The following is a 20047-nucleotide window of genomic DNA, read 5'->3' on the forward strand; positions in this document are numbered from 1 at the left end:
GTAATGATACTTTTTAAATACTTCTCAAGATGTGTCTTAATTGTAAAACCAGTTTCCCTGGACATCCAATCTGCCACCTTGTTAGGCCAGAGGCAGAGTTCCTCTGGGAGCAACGACACAAGGAATGCCTATCCAATGAAAGAGAGCAGGTCAGTGGAGCAGCCTGCAGACTGAAGAAGAGGGCCAAAAACCCTTATGCCCAAGTCCTTACTGTTCATGCATTCACAGAAAAGCAATGACCACAGTGCTCAAGGAAGCAAGCACTGGCTTCCATAAGTCCCTAGCAGAAGAACACACAGCTCTGACTGCATCTTCCTAGGAGGACTGACAGGATGTTTTTTGCACCAGAGGAGGGGGAGGTTCATGATACGTTGGTTAATTCATGATTGAAAGTGTTCACTGTGGCAGAGTCAGACTGCGTCCATCAGTCTGTATAGCCCTGATTAGAACCAATCCATTGTTCATTGATCAGGAAAGGTAGGTTCAGTAAAGGTCTGAAGAACTGGGGTCACTCAAAGTTCTTCATTGTTTATCAGCTTTGGATGTGTGGCAGTGGCTGCTTTGCTGAAGGTCACAGTCATTTAACAGCTGCAGATGGTAGAAACCAGTAGTGGTGAAAGACAGAATGCAGCTGTAACAGGAAAATAGTTCTCCCCTTCTTTTACAAGCCAGGAGGGTAGCACGGGAATGGGAAAGCAATGGTGTTGGAGATCTTTTCCTCCTCCGCAGCCCCTCCTGGGCCTGCAAGACTGGCTTGGTTTTGTGCCCAGTGTGTTGGGGCCATAGTGGCTTGATCCTGGGGATGGCCAGGTCTGTAATGGGAGGCAGAGCTCCACACAGAAGAGAATAATCTAGAAGGAAGCAATTGCACCGTGTCCCAAAAGGCCAGAGGGGACCAGTAGTATTCAAAAGACCATAGGTCAGGTTTAGACAGGAGCAGAGAAAAACACAAGAGAGCCTGGGTCACAGACCTTCTTTCACATCACCCCAGGGCCATCTGAGGAGAGGGACTACAAATAGAGTTCTATGTTTAAACAAAACAATGGCCAAAAGACACCATTTAAAAGGAGGCACTTGAGACAGCATTAACTGGCAGGTTTGTTTTTTTCCCCTGTTCCTCAGTGGGGTACAAGTTCAGAGGGAGGATAAATTAGTGAAGGAAAATAAAGCCATGTTTTCCTTGTGAAACTGAGTTGTAAGTGCAAATTTGAGATTCATACACACACACACACACACACACACACACACACACACACACACAATTTAATACTTATGTGAAAACATTTAAACTTAATGTTCAGTAATTTGAAAGAGAACAAACCATTAAGTTCCATTTATGTGTCTTTATCACATCTTGCCATCCTTCTACCCCTCTGTTGAATCCTCTTATGTGGCTCTGAGCTGTGAAGGAGCCTGCCACCTCTGTCACTGGCATATGCACCCCTTCTAACGCCATGCAGGCTTCAGACTGACCAGGGCCAAAGCCTCCGTTAGAATCTTATTTCTCCAAGTTAGCTTTGCTTTGGAGGGAGAGGGTTTCTATTCTGATCAACCAAAAAAAGAGGGGCAAAAAACACGACCAAAATCAGAGTGTTTTCTACCTCAAGGGGATGTGCAAACACCCGTTCTTACTTGAAAAGGAACGAGAACAATGAGATTTGGTTCTCACTATTCTTAGAATGTTTTCTAACCCTTCTACCCCAAGAGAGCTGGGGAAGTCATTTTCTACCTCATCTGCCTTTTGTCTTCAGTTGGACCCTGCCCAAGCAGCAGCACGAGTCTGAGGCAATAGCAGCAGGCTGTAGGTGCTTGACTGAGCTTGCCCCTAAGCATGCCCTCAATGCTCACCCATGCTCATGATGCACTTATACCTGGCCATCACTCACGCAGGTCCTTCACAAATGGCTTCTTAATGAGAGTGAACGTTATTTTGAATGAAGATTAATAGAACGTTAGGATGTTTTCATCACAGTCCCACTAAGAGGAGGAATCTGCTTCCTGCACTTTCTTCCTTTCTAGCCATTCCCTTCTCCAGGCAACAACACTTCTTTGGATCAAGAGAATGGGAGTTTAAGTCAACTTTATTGACCTGTGAAATCTGTTTGTTACTTTACCATGAGATGCTTTCCTGGCTTCTGCCCATTGTAGACAGTGCCTGTGCCATTTAAAAAGAACCTGAAGGGGAATTCCATAGCTTCCATTCAGGTTTCATTGAGCTTTGAGTATGAAATGTCCCCCATGGGTTTGTGTGCTTGGACATTTGGCCCCTAGCTTGCGGTGCTGTTCTGGAAGGTTGCAGGATCTTTAATAGGTGGATCTTTGCTGGAGGAAGTGGACCACTGCAGGGAAAGCCTTGAAGTCTTATAGCCCCGCCCCATGTCCTGTCTGTTCTTGTTCTCCTGACTGCAGACTCAATGCTTCCAGAAAGTTGCCTTGTGCTCAAGCTGTCGTGCCTTCCTCACCATGACTGACTGTATCCTTCTGCAAACTGGAAGCCCAAATGAGTCCTTATTTCCTTAGGTCAAGTCTTGTCAGATCTTTGGTCACAACAATGAGAGAAGTAACTAACACATTCCCAGTGAAGACAGGAATCAGTCTTGTGCCGGGAACTCTGTTACATGCTAAATGGCCATAGATCACACTTCTGCTTGTGAAAGGAAATCTTACAAAATGAGATTTCTCTTCACAGTGGTGAGGATCAGACTCCAAGGACTCCAGGATTCTTGGCCTCTTTTGGTGGAGTCTATGGTGGTCAGGTATTCTGAATTTCAACAATAAATACACTAACATTTATTGAGGCTATCGTACAAGATATGGAGAATCAAAAGCTGAGGGTACCACCATGTCTAAGTTGATGCTGTGGGTAAGGGTGGAGCTGGAATTAGAGTCCAGGTAGTGTGATAGGAGTTTGTTGCCTCTGGGAGAATGCACATTACCCACATATTCATCAAATTTGGTGATGTTGTCAAAGAAGTTAGACCCATGATGTGTCAAGCATTCCATGGTTTTCTCAGTGCAGATAGCTTTGACAACCTGATACAGACTTGCTAAGCTGCCATCATGGACTCTGTTCTTGTTTCCCTCTGTCCTACACTGAATTTAGAGGTCACGAGTTCTGCTGTAGAGTTCTTCTTCAGGGATGGAGCTAATATTAGCAGTGAGTTTTAGGTCTATGCAGATTTGTGGGCACCATCTTTTTAATTAAGTTTCACTCTTAAGATACATTAGCCTCTATCCGAAGCATCTTCCAAGTGTCTGCTATTATGGAGATGCCTATATTTCTTTGTTTTCTATTTCTGTAATAAACTAACTGAAGATGGATAACACAGAGAGACAAGAAAAGGTCAGGTGGCCTCTAACAAGGGCCGTCTTTGATCACTGGGTGGCAGATGGGTTTGGGCTATAGCGTATGGCCTATGGAGGGAGGACATGGTGAGAAATGGCATAGCAGCTGGAAGAGGGGCCAGCATTACTCTCTTACAAGTATTCTTAATAAAACTTATTTTATTTCATGCATGTATTTATGCTTGAGGCAGGATCTCATTATTTAGTCCAGTTATTCTTGAATTTGCTATGTTGTTCAGGCTTGATTTAAATTCAATATTATCTGGCCTCCACACCTGTGGCAGTGGACCGTGCCACCAGACAGAAGAACTGGTAAGGGAGCAGCAAAGTTCAGAATCCCGATAAAACTCCTAATTAAGAATGGCAGGAGTTTGGACTAGCTCCCCACCAGATTTCTGTCCTGGAGCATGTGACCACTACACCCCACTAAGAAGACCATGATAACCAGTCATGCAGCATAGAACTTCGAGATCTCCATGCTAATGAGGTATCTATATAAGCCCAAGTGGTTAGCCAATGAGCATCTTTCCTGGGCATCCTTTCCTGTAAAAGGTATTCAATTTTTGGTTCACCCCAAATGAGTTGTCTGCATCCTCATCCACCATGAACGAAGCAGTTTGGACAAGCAAGGACTGTCTCCTTCATCAAGAACTGCCCACAGGGGATGCCTTCATCATACAGAGCCATGGTTAAGTCTCCAGCAGAAGGCTCCTCCACACTCCTGGCACTCACCCTGAGCTAAGCTGGACCCCCTGCCCCCATCCTCAGCTCATCGCAGGCCCAGGGCCTATCCCAACTCTTCATAGTCCCCAGTGGCATCTGAGTACACAGGAGGGTGGAAGTCTCTGTTCTCAACTCTTTGTGGTTCCCAGTGGTGTCTGGGTGCCCAGGAGATTGAGAACCACAGCCCTATCCTACAACCTCCATCCCAGCCTGCACCGTTTCTCACCTGGAGAAACACGGGCTGGGGCCCCTTATCTTAGACTATGTTTTACCTCCCTGGAGCGGCATGTTGGAATCCCATGGCACCCCAGTGGGGAGGTGAAAAAACGCAGACCCATTCACACTTGGCTCTTATCTCTCTCTCTCTCTCTCTCTCTCTCTCTCTCTCTCTCATCTATCTATCTATCTATCTATCTATCTATCTATCTATCTATCTATCTATCTATCTATCTATCTATCTATCATTTTTCTATCTACATCTCTTATTTCTTGTGGAAACTAACCAAGTCCCATACAAACTACTTTAATCTCTTCTGAAGGCAGCACCCACAATGACATAATTAATCCTACTAATGATTCCATCACTTCCTGACTCACCACGCTGAAGACTAAGCTCATGTATGAACTCCTGTGGGACATCCTCAAATCACATCTACACCATAGCAATGATCTCACCAGAATAGGATATAACAAATCCTGTGTCAAGGATTCTAATTCTGGTCAACAAATATTAGTTAATTTTTCATGTTTTTCAAACTGCTTTTTTGAATATTAAAGGCCTTGGCTTTTTTTTTTTTTAATATTTCAGCAAAATCTTGCTAGTGTATGCAATGGTGTCAGCCTTTAGAAGCTGATTATGGGATGGATCCCTGGATACGGCAGTCTCTAAATGGTCCATCCTTTCATCACAGCTACGAACTTTGTCTCTGTAACTCCTTCCCTGGGTGTTTTGTTCCCAATTCTAAGAAGGTGCACAGTGTCCACACTTTGGTCTTCCTTCTTCTTGAGTTTCATGCATTTAGTAAATTGTATCTTATATCTTGGGTATCCTAAGTTTTGGGCTAATATCCACTTATCAGTGAATACATATTGTGTGAGTTCTTTTGTGATTGTGTTACTTCACTCAAGATGATGCCCTCCAGGTCCATCCATTTGGCTAGGAATTTCATAAATTCATTCTTTTTAATAGCTGAGTAGTACTCCATTGTGTAAATGTACCATAATTTCTGTATCCATTCCTCTGTTGAGGGACATCTGGGTTCTTTCCAGCTTCTGGCTATTATAAATAGGGCTGCTATGAACATAGTGGAGCATGTGTCCTTTTTACCGGTTGGGACATCTTCTGGATATATGCCCAGGAGAGGTATTGCTGGATCCTCCGGTAGTACTATGTCCAATTTTCTGAGGAACCGCCAGACTGATTTCCAGAGTGGTTGTACAAGCTTGCAATCCCACCAACAATGGAGGAGTGTTCCTCTTTCTCCACATCCTCGCCAGCATCTGCTGTCACCTGAATTTTTGATCTTAGCCATTCTGACTGGTGTGAGGTGGAATCTCAGGGTTGTTTTGATTTGCATTTCCCTGATGATTAAGGATGTTGAACATTTTTTCAGGTGTTTCTCTGCCATTCGGTATTCCTCAGGTGAGAATTCTTTTTTTTTTTTTTGGATTTTTAATATTTTTATTACATATTTTCCTCAATTACATTTCCAATGCTATCCCAAAAGTCCCCCATAGCGCCCCCCACTTCCCTACCCACCCATTCCCATTCTTTTGGCCCTGGCATTCCCCTATATTGGGGCATATAAAGTTTGCAAGTCCAATGGGCCTCTCTTTCCATTGATGGCCGACTAGGCCATCTTTCGATACATATGCAGCTAGAGACAAGAGCTCCGGGGTTCTGGTTAGTACATCATGTTGTTCCAACAATAGGGTTGCAGATCCCTTTAGCTCCTTGGGTACTTTCTCTAGCTTCTCCATTGGGAGCCCTGTGATACATCCAATAGCTGACTGTGAACATCCACTCCTGTGTTTGCTAGGCCCCGGCATCGTCTCACAAGAGACAGCTATATTTGGGTCCTTTCAGCAAAATCTTGCTAGTGTATGCAATGGTGTCAGCGTTTAGAAGCTGATTATGGGATGGATCCCTGGATACGGCAGTCTCTAAATGGTCCATCCTTTCATCACAGCTACGAACTTTGTCTCTGTAACTCCTTCCCTGGGTGTTTTGTTCCCAATTCTAAGAAGGTGCACAGTGTCCACACTTTGGTCTTCCTTCTTCTTGAGTTTCATGCATTTAGTAAATTGTATCTTATATCTTGGGTATCCTAAGTTTTGGGCTAATATCCACTTATCAGTGAATACATATTGTGTGAGTTCTTTTGTGATTGTGTTATTTCACTCAAGATGATGCCCTCCAGGTCCATCCATTTGGCTAGGAATTTCATAAATTCATTCTTTTTAATGGCTGAGTAGTACTCCATTGTGTAAATGTACCATAATTTCTGTATCCATTCCTCTGTTGAGGGACATCTGGGTTCTTTCCAGCTTCTGGCTATTATAAATAGGGCTGCTATGAACATAGTGGAGCATGTGTCCTTTTTACCGGTTGGGACATCTTCTGGATATATGCCCAGGAGAGGTATTGCTGGATCCTCCGGTAGTACTATGTCCAATTTTCTGAGGAACCGCCAGACTGATTTCCAGAGTGGTTGTACAAGCTTGCAATCCCACCAACAATGGAGGAGTGTTCCTCTTTCTCCACATCCTCGCCAGCATCTGCTGTCACCTGAATTTTTGATCTTAGCCATTCTGACTGGTGTGAGGTGGAATCTCAGGGTTGTTTTGATTTGCATTTCCCTGATGATTAAGGATGTTGAACATTTTTTCAGGTGTTTCTCTGCCATTCGGTATTCCTCAGGTGAGAATTCTTTGTTCAGTTCTGAGCCCCATTTTTTAATGGGGTTATTTGACTTTCTGGAGTCCACCTTCTTGAGTTCTTTATATATATTGGATATTAGTCCCTTATCTGATTTAGGATAGGTGAAGATCCTTTCCCAATCTGTTGGTGGTTTTTTTGTCTTATTGATGGTGTCTTTAGCCTTGCAGAAGCTTTGTAGTTTCATGAGGTCCCACTTGTCAATTCTCGATCTTACAGCACAAGCCATTACTGTTCGATTCAGGAATTTTTCCCCTGTGCCCATATCTTCAAGGCTTTTCCCCACTTTCTCCTCTATAAGTTTCAGTGTCTCTGGTTTTATGTGAAGTTCCTTGATCCACTTAGACTTGATCTTAGTACAAGGAGATAGGAATGGATCGATTCGCATTCTTCTACATGTTAACAACCAGTTGTGCCAGCACCATTTGTTGAAAATGCTGTCTTTCTTCCACTGGATGTTTTCAGCTCCCTTGTCGAAGATCAAGTGACCATAGGTGTGTGGGTTCATTTCTGGGTCTTCAATTCTATTCCATTGGTCTATTTGTCTGTCACTATACCAGTACCATGCAGTTTTTATCACAATTGCTCTGTAGTAAAGCTTTAGGTCCGGCATGGTGATTCCACCAGAGGTTCTTTTATCCTTGAGAAGAGTTTTTGCTATCCTAGGTTTTTTGTTATTCCAGATGAATTTGCAGATTGCACTTTCTAATTCGTTGAAGAATTGATTTGGAATTTTGATGGGGATTGCATTGAATCTGTAGATTGCTTTTGGCAAGATAGCCATTTTTACAATTTTGATCCTGCCAATCCATGAGCATGGGAGATCTTTCCATCTTCTGAGATCTTCTAGAATTTCTTTCTTCAGAGACTTGAAGTTTTTATTATACAGATCTTTCACTTCCTTAGTTAGAGTCACACCAAGATATTTTATATTATTTGTGACTATTGAGAAGGGTGTTGTTTCCCTAATTTCTTTCTCAGCCTGTTTATTCTTTGTGTAGAGAAAGGCCATTGATTTGTTTGAGTTAATTTTATATCCAGCTACTTCACCGAAGCTGTTTATCAGGCTTAGGAGTTCTCTGGTGGAATTTTTAGGGTCACTTATATATACTATCATATCATCTGCAAAGAGTGATATTTTGACTTCATCTTTTCCAATTTGTATCCCTTTGATCTCCTTTTGTTGTCGAATTGCTCTGGCTAGGACTTCAAGTACAATGTTGAATAGGTATGGAGAAAGTGGACAGCCTTGTCTAGTCCCTGATTTTAGAGGGATTGCTTCAAGCTTCTCACCATTTACTTTGATGTTGGCTACTGGTTTGCTGTAGATTGCTTTTATCATGTTTAGGTATGGGCCTTGAATTCCTGATCTTTCCAAGACTTTTATCATGAATGGGTGTTGGATCTTGTCAAATGCTTTCTCCGCATCTAACGAGATGACCATGTGGTTTTTGTCTTTGAGTTTGTTTATATAGTGGATTACGTTGATGGATTTCCGTATATTGAACCATCCCTGCATCCCTGGGATGAAACCTACTTGGTCAGGATGGATGATTGTTTTGATGTGTTCTTGGATTCGGTTAGCAAGAACTTTATTGAGGATTTTTGCATCAATATTCATAAGGGATATTGGTCTGAAGTTTTCTATCTTTGTTGGGTCTTTTTGTGGTTTAGGTATCAGAGTAATTGTGGCTTCATAGAATGAGTTGGGTAGAGTACCTTCTGTTTCTATTTTGTGGAATAGTTTGTGAAGAACTGGGATTAGATCTTCTTTGAAGGTCTGATAGAACTCTGCACTAAACCCATCTGGTCCTGGGCTTTTTTTAGTTGGGAGACTATTAATGACTGCTTCTATTTCTTTGGGGGATATAGGGCTGTTTAGATCATTAACCTGATCTTGATTCAACTTTGGTACCTGGTATCTGTCTAGGAACTTCTCCATTTCATCCAAGTTCTCCAGTTTTGTTGAGTATAGCCTTTGGTAGAAGGATCTGATGGTGTTTTGGATGTCTTCAGGATCTGTTGTTATGTCTCCTTTTTCATTTCTGATTTTGTTAATTAGGATGCTTTCCCTGTGCCCTCTAGTGAGTCTGGCTAAGGGTTTATCTATCTTGTTGATTTTCTCAAAGAACCAGCTCCTTGATTGGTTGATTCTTTGAATAGTTTTTCTTGTTTCCACTTGGTTGATTTCACCCCTGAGTTTGATTATTTCCTGTCGTCTACTCCTCTTGGGTGAATTTGCTTCCTTTTGTTCTAGTGCTTTTAGGTGTGTTGTCAAGCTGCTAATGTGTGCTCTCTCTAGTTTCCTTTTGGAGGCACTCAGAGCTATGAGTTTTCCTCTTAGAAATGCTTTCATTGCGTCCCATAAGTTTGGGTATGTTGTGGCTTCATTTTCATTGAACTCTAAAAAGTCCTTAATTTCTTTCTTTATTCCTTCCTTGACCAAGGTATCATTGAGAAGAGTGTTGTTCAGTTTCCACGTGAAGGTTGGCTTTCTTTTTTTTTTTTTTTAATATTTTTATTACATATTTTCCTCAATTACATTTCCAATACTATCCCCAAAGTCCCCCATAGCGCCCCCCACTTCCCTACCCACCCATTCCCATTCTTTTGGCCCTGGCATTCCCCTATATTGGGGCATATAAAGTTTGCAAGTCCAATGGGCCTCTCTTTCCATTGATGGCCGACTAGGCCATCTTTCGATACATATGCAGCTAGAGACAAGAGCTCCAGGGTTCTGGTTAGTACATCATGTTGTTCCAACAATAGGGTTGCAGATCCCTTTAGCTCCTTGGGTACTTTCTCTAGCTTCTCCATTGGGAGCCCTGTGATACATCCAATAGCTGACTGTGAACATCCACTCCTGTGTTTGCTAGGCCCCGGCATCGTCTCACAAGAGACAGCTATATTTGGGTCCTTTCAGCAAGATCTTACTAGTGTATGCAATGGTGTCAGCGTTTAGAAGCTGATTATGGGACGGATCCCTGGATACAGCAGTCTCTAAATCGTCCATCCTTTCATCACAGCTACGAACTTTGTCTCTGTAACTCCTTCCCTGGGTGTTTTGTTCCCAATTCTAAGAAGGTGCACAATGTCCACACTTTGGTCTTCATTCTTCTTGAGTTTCATGCGTTTATCAAATTGTATCTTATATCTTGGGTATCCTAAGTTTTGGGCTAATATCCACTTATCAATGAATACATATTGTGTGAGATCTTTTGTGATTGTGTTACTTCACTCAAGATGATGCCCTCCAGGTCCATCCATTTGGCTAGGAATTTCATAAATTCATTCTTTTTAATAGCTGAGTAGTACTCCATTGTGTAAATGTACCATAATTTCTGTATCCATTCCTCTGTTGAGGGACATCTGGGTTCTTTCCAGCTTCTGGCTATTATAAATAGGGCTGCTATGAACATAGTGGAGCATGTGTCCTTTTTACCGGTTGGGACATCTTCTGGATATATGCCCAGGAGAGGTATTGCTGGATCCTCCGGTAGTACTATGTCCAATTTTCTGAGGAACCGCCAGACTGATTTCCAGAGTGGTTGTACAAGCTTGCAATCCCACCAACAATGGAGGAGTGTTCCACTTTCTCCACATCCTCGCCAGCATCTGCTGTCACCTGAATTTTTGATCTTAGCCATTCTGACTGGTGTGAGGTGGAATCTCAGGGTTGTTTTGATTTGCATTTCCCTGATGATTAAGGATGTTGAACATTTTTTCAGGTGCTTCTCTGCCATTCGGTATTCCTCAGGTGAGAATTCTTTGTTCAGTTCTGAGCCCCATTTTTTAATGGGGTTATTTGACTTTCTGGAGTCCACCTTCTTGAGTTCTTTATATATATTGGATATTAGTCCCTTATCTGATTTAGGATAGGTGAAGATCCTTTCCCAATCTGTTGGTGGTTTTTTTGTCTTATTGATGGTGTCTTTAGCCTTGCAGAAGCTTTGTAGTTTCATGAGGTCCCACTTGTCAATTCTCGATCTTACAGCACAAGCCATTACTGTTCGATTCAGGAATTTTTCCCCTGTGCCCATATCTTCAAGGCTTTTCCCCACTTTCTCCTCTATAAGTTTCAGTGTCTCTGGTTTTATGTGAAGTTCCTTGATCCACTTAGACTTGACCTTAGTACAAGGAGATAGGAATGGATCGATTCGCATTCTTCTACATGTTAACAACCAGTTGTGCCAGCACCATTTGTTGAAAATGCTGTCTTTCTTCCACTGGATGTTTTTAGCTCCCTTGTCGAAGATCAAGTGACCATAGGTGTGTGGATTCATTTCTGGGTCTTCAATTCTATTCCATTGGTCTATTTGTCTGTCACTATACCAGTACCATGCAGTTTTTATCACAATTGCTCTGTAGTAGAGCTTTAGGTCCGGCATGGTGATTCCACCAGAGGTTCTTTTATCCTTGAGGAGAGTTTTTGCTATCCTAGGTTTTTTGTTATTCCAGATGAATTTGCAGATTGCACTTTCTAATTCGTTGAAGAATTGATTTGGAATTTTGATGGGGATTGCATTGAATCTGTAGATAGCTTTTGGCAAGATAGCCATTTTTACAATGTTGATCCTGCCAATCCATGAGCATGGGAGATCTTTCCATCTTCTGAGATCTTCTATAATTTCTTTCTTCAGAGACTTGAAGTTTTTATTATACAGATCTTTCACTTCCTTAGTTAGAGTCACGCCAAGATATTTTATATTATTTGTGACTATTGAGAAGGGTGTTGTTTCCCTAATTTCTTTCTCAGCCTGTTTATTCTTTGTGTAGAGAAAGGCCATTGATTTGTTTGAGTTAATTTTATATCCAGCTACTTCACCGAAGCTGTTTATCAGGCTTAGGAGTTCTCTGGTGGAATTTTTAGGGTCACTTATATATACTATCATATCATCTGCAAAAAGTGATATTTTGACTTCATCTTTTCCAATTTGTATCCCTTTGATCTCCTTTTGTTGTCGAATTGCTCTGGCTAGGACTTCAAGTACAATGTTGAATAGGTATGGAGAAAGTGGACAGCCTTGTCTAGTCCCTGATTTTAGAGGGATTGCTTCAAGCTTGTGACCATTTACTTTGATGTTGGCTACTGGTTTGCTGTAGATTGCTTTTATCATGTTTAGGTATGGGCCTTGAATTCCTGATCTTTCCAAGACTTTTATCATGAATGGGTGTTGGATCTTGTCAAATGCTTTTTCCGCATCTAAGGAGGTGACCATGTGGTTTTTGTCTTTGAGTTTGTTTATATACTGGATTACGTTGATGGATTTCCGTATATTGAACCATCCCTGCATCCCTGGGATGAAACCTACTTGGTCAGGATGGATGATTGTTTTGATGTGTTCTTGGATTCGGTTAGCAAGAACTTTATTGAGGATTTTTGCATCAATATTCATAAGGGATATTGGTCTGAAGTTTTCTATCTTTGTTGGGTCTTTTTGTGGTTTAGGTATCAGAGTAATTGTGGCTTCATAGAATGAGTTGGGTAGAGTACCTTCTGTTTCTATTTTGTGGAATAGTTTGTGAAGAACTGGGATTAGATCTTCTTTGAAGGTCTGATAGAACTCTGCACTAAACCCATCTGGTCCTGGGCTTTTTTTAGTTGGGAGACTATTAATGACTGCTTCTATTTCTTTGGGGGATATAGGGCTGTTTAGATCATTAACCTGATCTTGATTCAGCTTTGGTACCTGGTATCTGTCTAGGAACTTGTCCATTTCATCCAGGTTCTCCAGTTTTGTTGAGTATAGCCTTTGGTAGAAGGATCTGATGGTGTTTTGGATGTCTTCAGGATCTGTTGTTATGTCTCCTTTTTCATTTCTGATTTTGTTAATTAGGATGCTTTCCCTGTGCCCTCTAGTGAGTCTGGCTAAGGGTTTATCTATCTTGTTGATTTTCTCAAAGAACCAGCTCCTTGATTGGTTGATTCTTTGAATAGTTTTTCTTGTTTCCACTTGGTTGATTTCACCCCTGAGTTTGATTATTTCCTGCCGTCTACTCCTCTTGGGTGAATTTGCTTCCTTTTGTTCTAGTGCTTTTAGGTGTGTTGTCAAGCTGCTAATGTGTGCTCTCTCTAGTTTCCTTTTGGAGGCACTCAGAGCTATGAGTTTTCCTCTTAAAAATGCTTTCATTGCGTCCCATAAGTTTGGGTATGTTGTGGCTTCATTTTCATTGAACTCTAAAAAGTCCTTAATTTCTTTCTTTATTCCTTCCTTGACCAAGGTATCATTGAGAAGAGTGTTGTTCAGTTTCCACGTGAAGCTTGGCTTTCTATTATTTATTTTGTTATTGAAGATCAGCCTTAGTCCATGGTGATCTGATAGGATGCATGGGACAATTTCAATATTTTTGTATCTGTTGAGGCCTGTTTTGTGACCAATTATGTGGTCAATTTTGGAGAAGGTGCCATGAGGTGCTGAGAAGAAGGTATATCCTTTTGTTTTAGGATAGAATGTTCTGTAGATATCTGCCAGATCCATTTGATTCATAATTTCTCTTAGTTTCTCTGTGTCCCTGTTTAGTTTCTGTTTCCATGATCTGTCCATTGGTGAAAGTGGTGTGTTGAAGTCTCCCACTATTATTGTATGAGGTGCAATGTGTGCTTTGAGCTTTACTAAAGTTTCTTTAATGAATGTGGCTGCCTTTGTATTTGGAGCATAGATATTCAGGATTGATATTTCCTCTTGGAGGATTTTACCTTTGATGAGTATGAAGTGTCCCTCCCTGTCTTTTTTAATGACTTTGGGTTGGAAGTCAATCTTATCAGATATTAGAATGGCTACTCCAGCTTGTTTCTTCATGCCATTTGCTTGGAAAATTGTTTTCCAGCCTTTCATTCTGAGGTAGTGTCTATCTTTTTCTCTGAGATGAGTTTCCTGTAAGCAGCAAAATGTTGGGTCTTGTTTGTGTAGCCAGTTTGTTAGTCTATGTCTTTTTATCGGGGAGTTGAGTCCATTGATATTAAGAGATATTAAGGAAAAGTAATTGTTGTTTCCTGTTATTTTTGTTGTTAAAGTTGGCATTCTGTTCTTGTGGCTGTCTTCTTTTAGGTTTGTTGAGGGATTACCTTCTTGTTGTTTCTAGGGCGTGGTTCCTGTCCTTGTATTGGTTTTTTTCTGTTATTATCCTTTGAAGGGCTGGATTCGTGGAGAGATAATGTGTGAATTTGGTTTTGTCGTGGAATACTTTGGTTTCTCCATCTATGTTAATTGAGAGTTTGGCTGGGTATAGTAGCCTGGGCTGGAATTTGTGTTCTTTTAGTGTCTGTATAACATCCGTCCAGGATCTTCTGGCTTTCATAGTCTCTGGTGAAAAATCTGGTGTAATTCTGATAGGCTTGCCTTTATATGTTACTTGGCCTTTTTCTCTTACTGCTTTTAGTATTCTATCTTTATTTAGAGCATTTGTTGTTCTGATTATTATGTGTCGGGAGGTATTTCTTTTCTGGTCCAGTCTATTTGGAGTTCTGTAGGCTTCTTGTATGTTCATGGGCATCTCTTTCTTTAGATTTGGGAAGTTTTCTTCTATAATTTTGTTGAAGATGTTTGCTGGTCCTTTGAGTTGAAAATCTTCATTCTCATCCACTCCTATTATCCGTAGGTTTGGTCTTCTCATTGTGTTCTGTATTTCTTGGATGTTTTGAGTTAGGATCTTTTTGCATTTTACATTTTCCTTGATTGTTGTGCCGATGTTCTCTATGGAATCTTCTGCACCTGAGATTCTCTCTTCCATCTCTTGTATTCTTTTGCTGATGCTGGTATCTATGGTTCCAGATTTCTTTCCTAGGGTTTCTATCTCCAGTGTTGCCTCATTTTGGGTTTTCTTTATTGTGTCTACTTCCCTTTTTAGGTCTAGTATGGTTTTGTTCATTTCCATCATCTGTTTGGATGTGTTTTCCTGTTTTTCATTAAGGACTTCTACCTGTTTGATTAGGTTATCCTGTTTTTCTTTAAGGATTTGTAACTCTTTAGCAGTGTTCTCCTGCAATTCTTTAAGGGATTTTTGTGCTTCCTCTTTATTGTCTTCTACCTGTTTACCAGTGTTCCTTTGTATTTCTTTAAGTGTGTTATTAAAGTCCTTCTTGAAGTCCTCTACCATCATCAGGAGATATGCTTTTAGATCCGTGTCTAGCTTTTCCGGTGTGTTGGGGTGCCCTGGACTGGGCGAAGTGGGAGTGCTGGGTTCTGATGATGGTGAGTGGTCTTGGTTTCTGTTAGTAAGATTATTACGTTTACCTTTTGCCATCTGGTAATCTCTGGGGTTAGTTGTTGTCGTTGTCACTATTTAAAGATTGGAGCAGAAGCTGTGTTCCACTCACCAGCAGTCTCAAAATCCTGTGGCGGGGGTCGTGGGTAGCTGGCAGTACCCCAGTTCTGGTCCAGCCGGAAGAGGCCTGTGGTCCTACTCAGGCTGGTTTTCTGCTTCCCTAACTAATGCAGTCTCAGGTCCCGCGCGCAATTGGATTGGAGCAGAAGCTGTGTTCCACATTCCAGAAGTCTTAAGATCCTGTGGCGGGTGTTGTGGGTAGCTGGCGAGTGTCAGCCGACCCTGCGCCCTAGCTACCCTGGTGCTTTTCTGACCGGAAGAGCGGCCTTGGCTTTTAAAACCCGTCTGTGGGTTTTAGGAACTGTTTTTGGATGTAAGAGACAATCACGACTGTTTGCATTTTCTTTGTTTCCTACAATCAAGACTTTGGGTCACAAGAAAACATCATTGTCCTAGAGTGGAAATAATTTGAGTTTGGTGCCTCAGGATTTCATTCCTACTTTTTAAGATATTTGAATAAATGCCTATGATATGAGAGCAACTGGAACATTATTGGTCCTAAGCTCTCTCACTACACTTCCAAACTTGAATAAGAACATCAACCTACCCCTAAGCCTCCAATATAAGGACAGTGAGAGTTATCATGATAACATACCGAAATGGAGAACCTAAGCTGGAACCTAGACATGTTTTCTTGTGTCATTCAAATCAAATTAATTTCTAAGTGCACTGGGATAGCTTGGAACATGAAGGTAATTGACATTAGATCTCTAAAAGAAAGCATTGCTTGCATTCCGGTTTCAGCTCTTCCAGAAGTTGACTTTCTAGTCCCAAGGAAGGACTTACAGATTTGGAGAGTTAATTGAATCTCAGAAAAATACTTGGACTTTTCCTATTCAATGAGCATATAATGGGACACCTTAGCAGACACATAGCTGAGAAATAAACCTAGCTTTTACAGAGCTCACAGTCAAACTGGAGACTAAGTGACCAGGTTCCAATCAAGGCGTGTTGCTCCAGGGATTGTGTGTCATGGGCACTCCTGACTCTACCTGTCAGTCGTGAGTTTATCAGGAAGGTTCTGGAAGGTGCAATTTTATTGATGAAAAAAACCCCATGGCCTAGAGACGTTAATCAATTTTCCTAAATCTTCTTAATTAAGGTTTTGATTTCCTAACTGATAGCTTTTCCCTGTGAATGTGAGAACATAATTTGGATTGTCTTACTGTGCTACTGAGGGGGGATATTTGTGCTAATAAAACATCAATATTAATAACTAAGATATTACACTACACTGCTGGGTATTACACTGGAATTTTTTTTAAATTTACATGTATCTATTCATTAAATCCTCTTAAGGATGGGAGAAGGTGAGTATTTTGAAGAAGCTAGGGCATGTAGTTCAGATAACTTGCCCAACATGTCACAGCTAGCAGTGGAGCTGGGCAGGCATATGCTTGGGGCTCCATAGATGCCTCTTCCTTGGTCCTAAAGACAGCTCAGTTTTGGAGCTTCACTTTGTAGACTAGGAGCTAGAGGCACAGGATCAGAGAGCTTCAGGATCTTCGCCAAGATCACGCAGTGACTGGAAGACTTAGGAGTCAGCTCATGCAGCCCGTCAGCACAGCCCATACCATCCCTCCTGTTTTGAGGTACAAGTATCTGCTCTGTATATCCAAGCAGGACCATTGATCTCAGGTTTGCTCTGTCTCGAGTGAAGTGATTCTCTACACCCTTCTTTTTTTTTTTTCTTTTTTTTTTTTTTTAATATTTTTATTACATATTTTCCTCAATTACATTTCCAATACTATCCCAAAAGTCCCCCATAGCGCCCCCCACTTCCCTACCCACCCATTCCCATTCTTTTGGCCCTGGCATTCCCCTATATTGGGGCATATAAAGTTTGCAAGTCCAATGGGCCTCTCTTTCCATTGATGGCCGACTAGGCCATCTTTTGATACATATGCAGCTAGAGACAAGAGCTCCAGGGTTCTGGTTAGTACATCATGTTGTTCCAACAATAGGGTTGCAGATCCCTTTAGCTCCTTGGGTACTTTCTCTAGCTTCTCCATTGGGAGCCCTGTGATACATCCAATAGCTGACTGTGAACATCCACTCCTGTGTTTGCTAGGCCCCGGCATCGTCTCACAAGAGACAGCTATATTTGGGTCCTTTCAGCAAGATCTTACTAGTGTATGCAATGGTGTCAGCGTTTAGAAGCTGATTATGGGACGGATCCCTGGATACAGCAGTCTCTAAATCGTCCATCCTTTCATCACAGCTACGAACTTTGTCTCTGTAACTCCTTCCCTGGGTGTTTTGTTCCCAATTCTAAGAAGGTGCACAATGTCCACACTTTGGTCTTCATTCTTCTTGAGTTTCATGCGTTTATCAAATTGTATCTTATATCTTGGGTATCCTAAGTTTTGGGCTAATATCCACTTATCAATGAATACATATTGTGTGAGATCTTTTGTGATTGTGTTACTTCACTCAAGATGATGCCCTCCAGGTCCATCCATTTGGCTAGGAATTTCATAAATTCATTCTTTTTAATAGCTGAGTAGTACTCCATTGTGTAAATGTACCATAATTTCTGTATCCATTCCTCTGTTGAGGGACATCTGGGTTCTTTCCAGCTTCTGGCTATTATAAATAGGGCTGCTATGAACATAGTGGAGCATGTGTCCTTTTTACCGGTTGGGACATCTTCTGGATATATGCCCAGGAGAGGTATTGCTGGATCCTCCGGTAGTACTATGTCCAATTTTCTGAGGAACCGCCAGACTGATTTCCAGAGTGGTTGTACAAGCTTGCAATCCCACCAACAATGGAGGAGTGTTCCACTTTCTCCACATCCTCGCCAGCATCTGCTGTCACCTGAATTTTTGATCTTAGCCATTCTGACTGGTGTGAGGTGGAATCTCAGGGTTGTTTTGATTTGCATTTCCCTGATGATTAAGGATGTTGAACATTTTTTCAGGTGCTTCTCTGCCATTCGGTATTCCTCAGGTGAGAATTCTTTGTTCAGTTCTGAGCCCCATTTTTTAATGGGGTTATTTGACTTTCTGGAGTCCACCTTCTTGAGTTCTTTATATATATTGGATATTAGTCCCTTATCTGATTTAGGATAGGTGAAGATCCTTTCCCAATCTGTTGGTGGTTTTTTTGTCTTATTGATGGTGTCTTTAGCCTTGCAGAAGCTTTGTAGTTTCATGAGGTCCCACTTGTCAATTCTCGATCTTACAGCACAAGCCATTACTGTTCGATTCAGGAATTTTTCCCCTGTGCCCATATCTTCAAGGCTTTTCCCCACTTTCTCCTCTATAAGTTTCAGTGTCTCTGGTTTTATGTGAAGTTCCTTGATCCACTTAGACTTGACCTTAGTACAAGGAGATAGGAATGGATCGATTCGCATTCTTCTACATGTTAACAACCAGTTGTGCCAGCACCATTTGTTGAAAATGCTGTCTTTCTTCCACTGGATGTTTTTAGCTCCCTTGTCGAAGATCAAGTGACCATAGGTGTGTGGATTCATTTCTGGGTCTTCAATTCTATTCCATTGGTCTATTTGTCTGTCACTATACCAGTACCATGCAGTTTTTATCACAATTGCTCTGTAGTAGAGCTTTAGGTCCGGCATGGTGATTCCACCAGAGGTTCTTTTATCCTTGAGGAGAGTTTTTGCTATCCTAGGTTTTTTGTTATTCCAGATGAATTTGCAGATTGCACTTTCTAATTCGTTGAAGAATTGATTTGGAATTTTGATGGGGATTGCATTGAATCTGTAGATTGCTTTTGGCAAGATAGCCATTTTTACAATGTTGATCTTGCCAATCCATGAGCATGGGAGATCTTTCCATCTTCTGAGATCTTCTAGAATTTCTTTCTTCAGAGACTTGAAGTTTTTATTATACAGATCTTTCACTTCCTTAGTTAGAGTCACGCCAAGATATTTTATATTATTTGTGACTATTGAGAAGGGTGTTGTTTCCCTAATTTCTTTCTCAGCCTGTTTATTCTTTGTGTAGAGAAAGGCCATTGATTTGTTTGAGTTAATTTTATATCCAGCTACTTCACCGAAGCTGTTTATCAGGCTTAGGAGTTCTCTGGTGGAATTTTTAGGGTCACTTATATATACTATCATATCATCTGCAAAAAGTGATATTTTGACTTCATCTTTTCCAATTTGTATCCCTTTGATCTCCTTTTGTTGTCGAATTGCTCTGGCTAGGACTTCAAGTACAATGTTGAATAGGTATGGAGAAAGTGGACAGCCTTGTCTAGTCCCTGATTTTAGAGGGATTGCTTCAAGCTTCTCACCATTTACTTTGATGTTGGCTACTGGTTTGCTGTAGATTGCTTTTATCATGTTTAGGTATGGGCCTTGAATTCCTGATCTTTCCAAGACTTTTATCATGAATGGGTGTTGGATCTTGTCAAATGCTTTTTCCGCATCTAAGGAGATGACCATGTGGTTTTTGTCTTTGAGTTTGTTTATATACTGGATTACGTTGATGGATTTCCGTATATTGAACCATCCCTGCATCCCTGGGATGAAACCTACTTGGTCAGGATGGATGATTGTTTTGATGTGTTCTTGGATTCGGTTAGCAAGAACTTTATTGAGGATTTTTGCATCAATATTCATAAGGGATATTGGTCTGAAGTTTTCTATCTTTGTTGGGTCTTTTTGTGGTTTAGGTATCAGAGTAATTGTGGCTTCATAGAATGAGTTGGGTAGAGTACCTTCTGTTTCTATTTTGTGGAGTAGTT

Source organism: Mus caroli, unplaced genomic scaffold (genome assembly GCF_978045245.1).
Source record: "Mus caroli unplaced genomic scaffold, Mus_caroli_1 scaffold_1, whole genome shotgun sequence".
Classification (NCBI taxonomy): domain Eukaryota; kingdom Metazoa; phylum Chordata; class Mammalia; order Rodentia; family Muridae; genus Mus; species Mus caroli.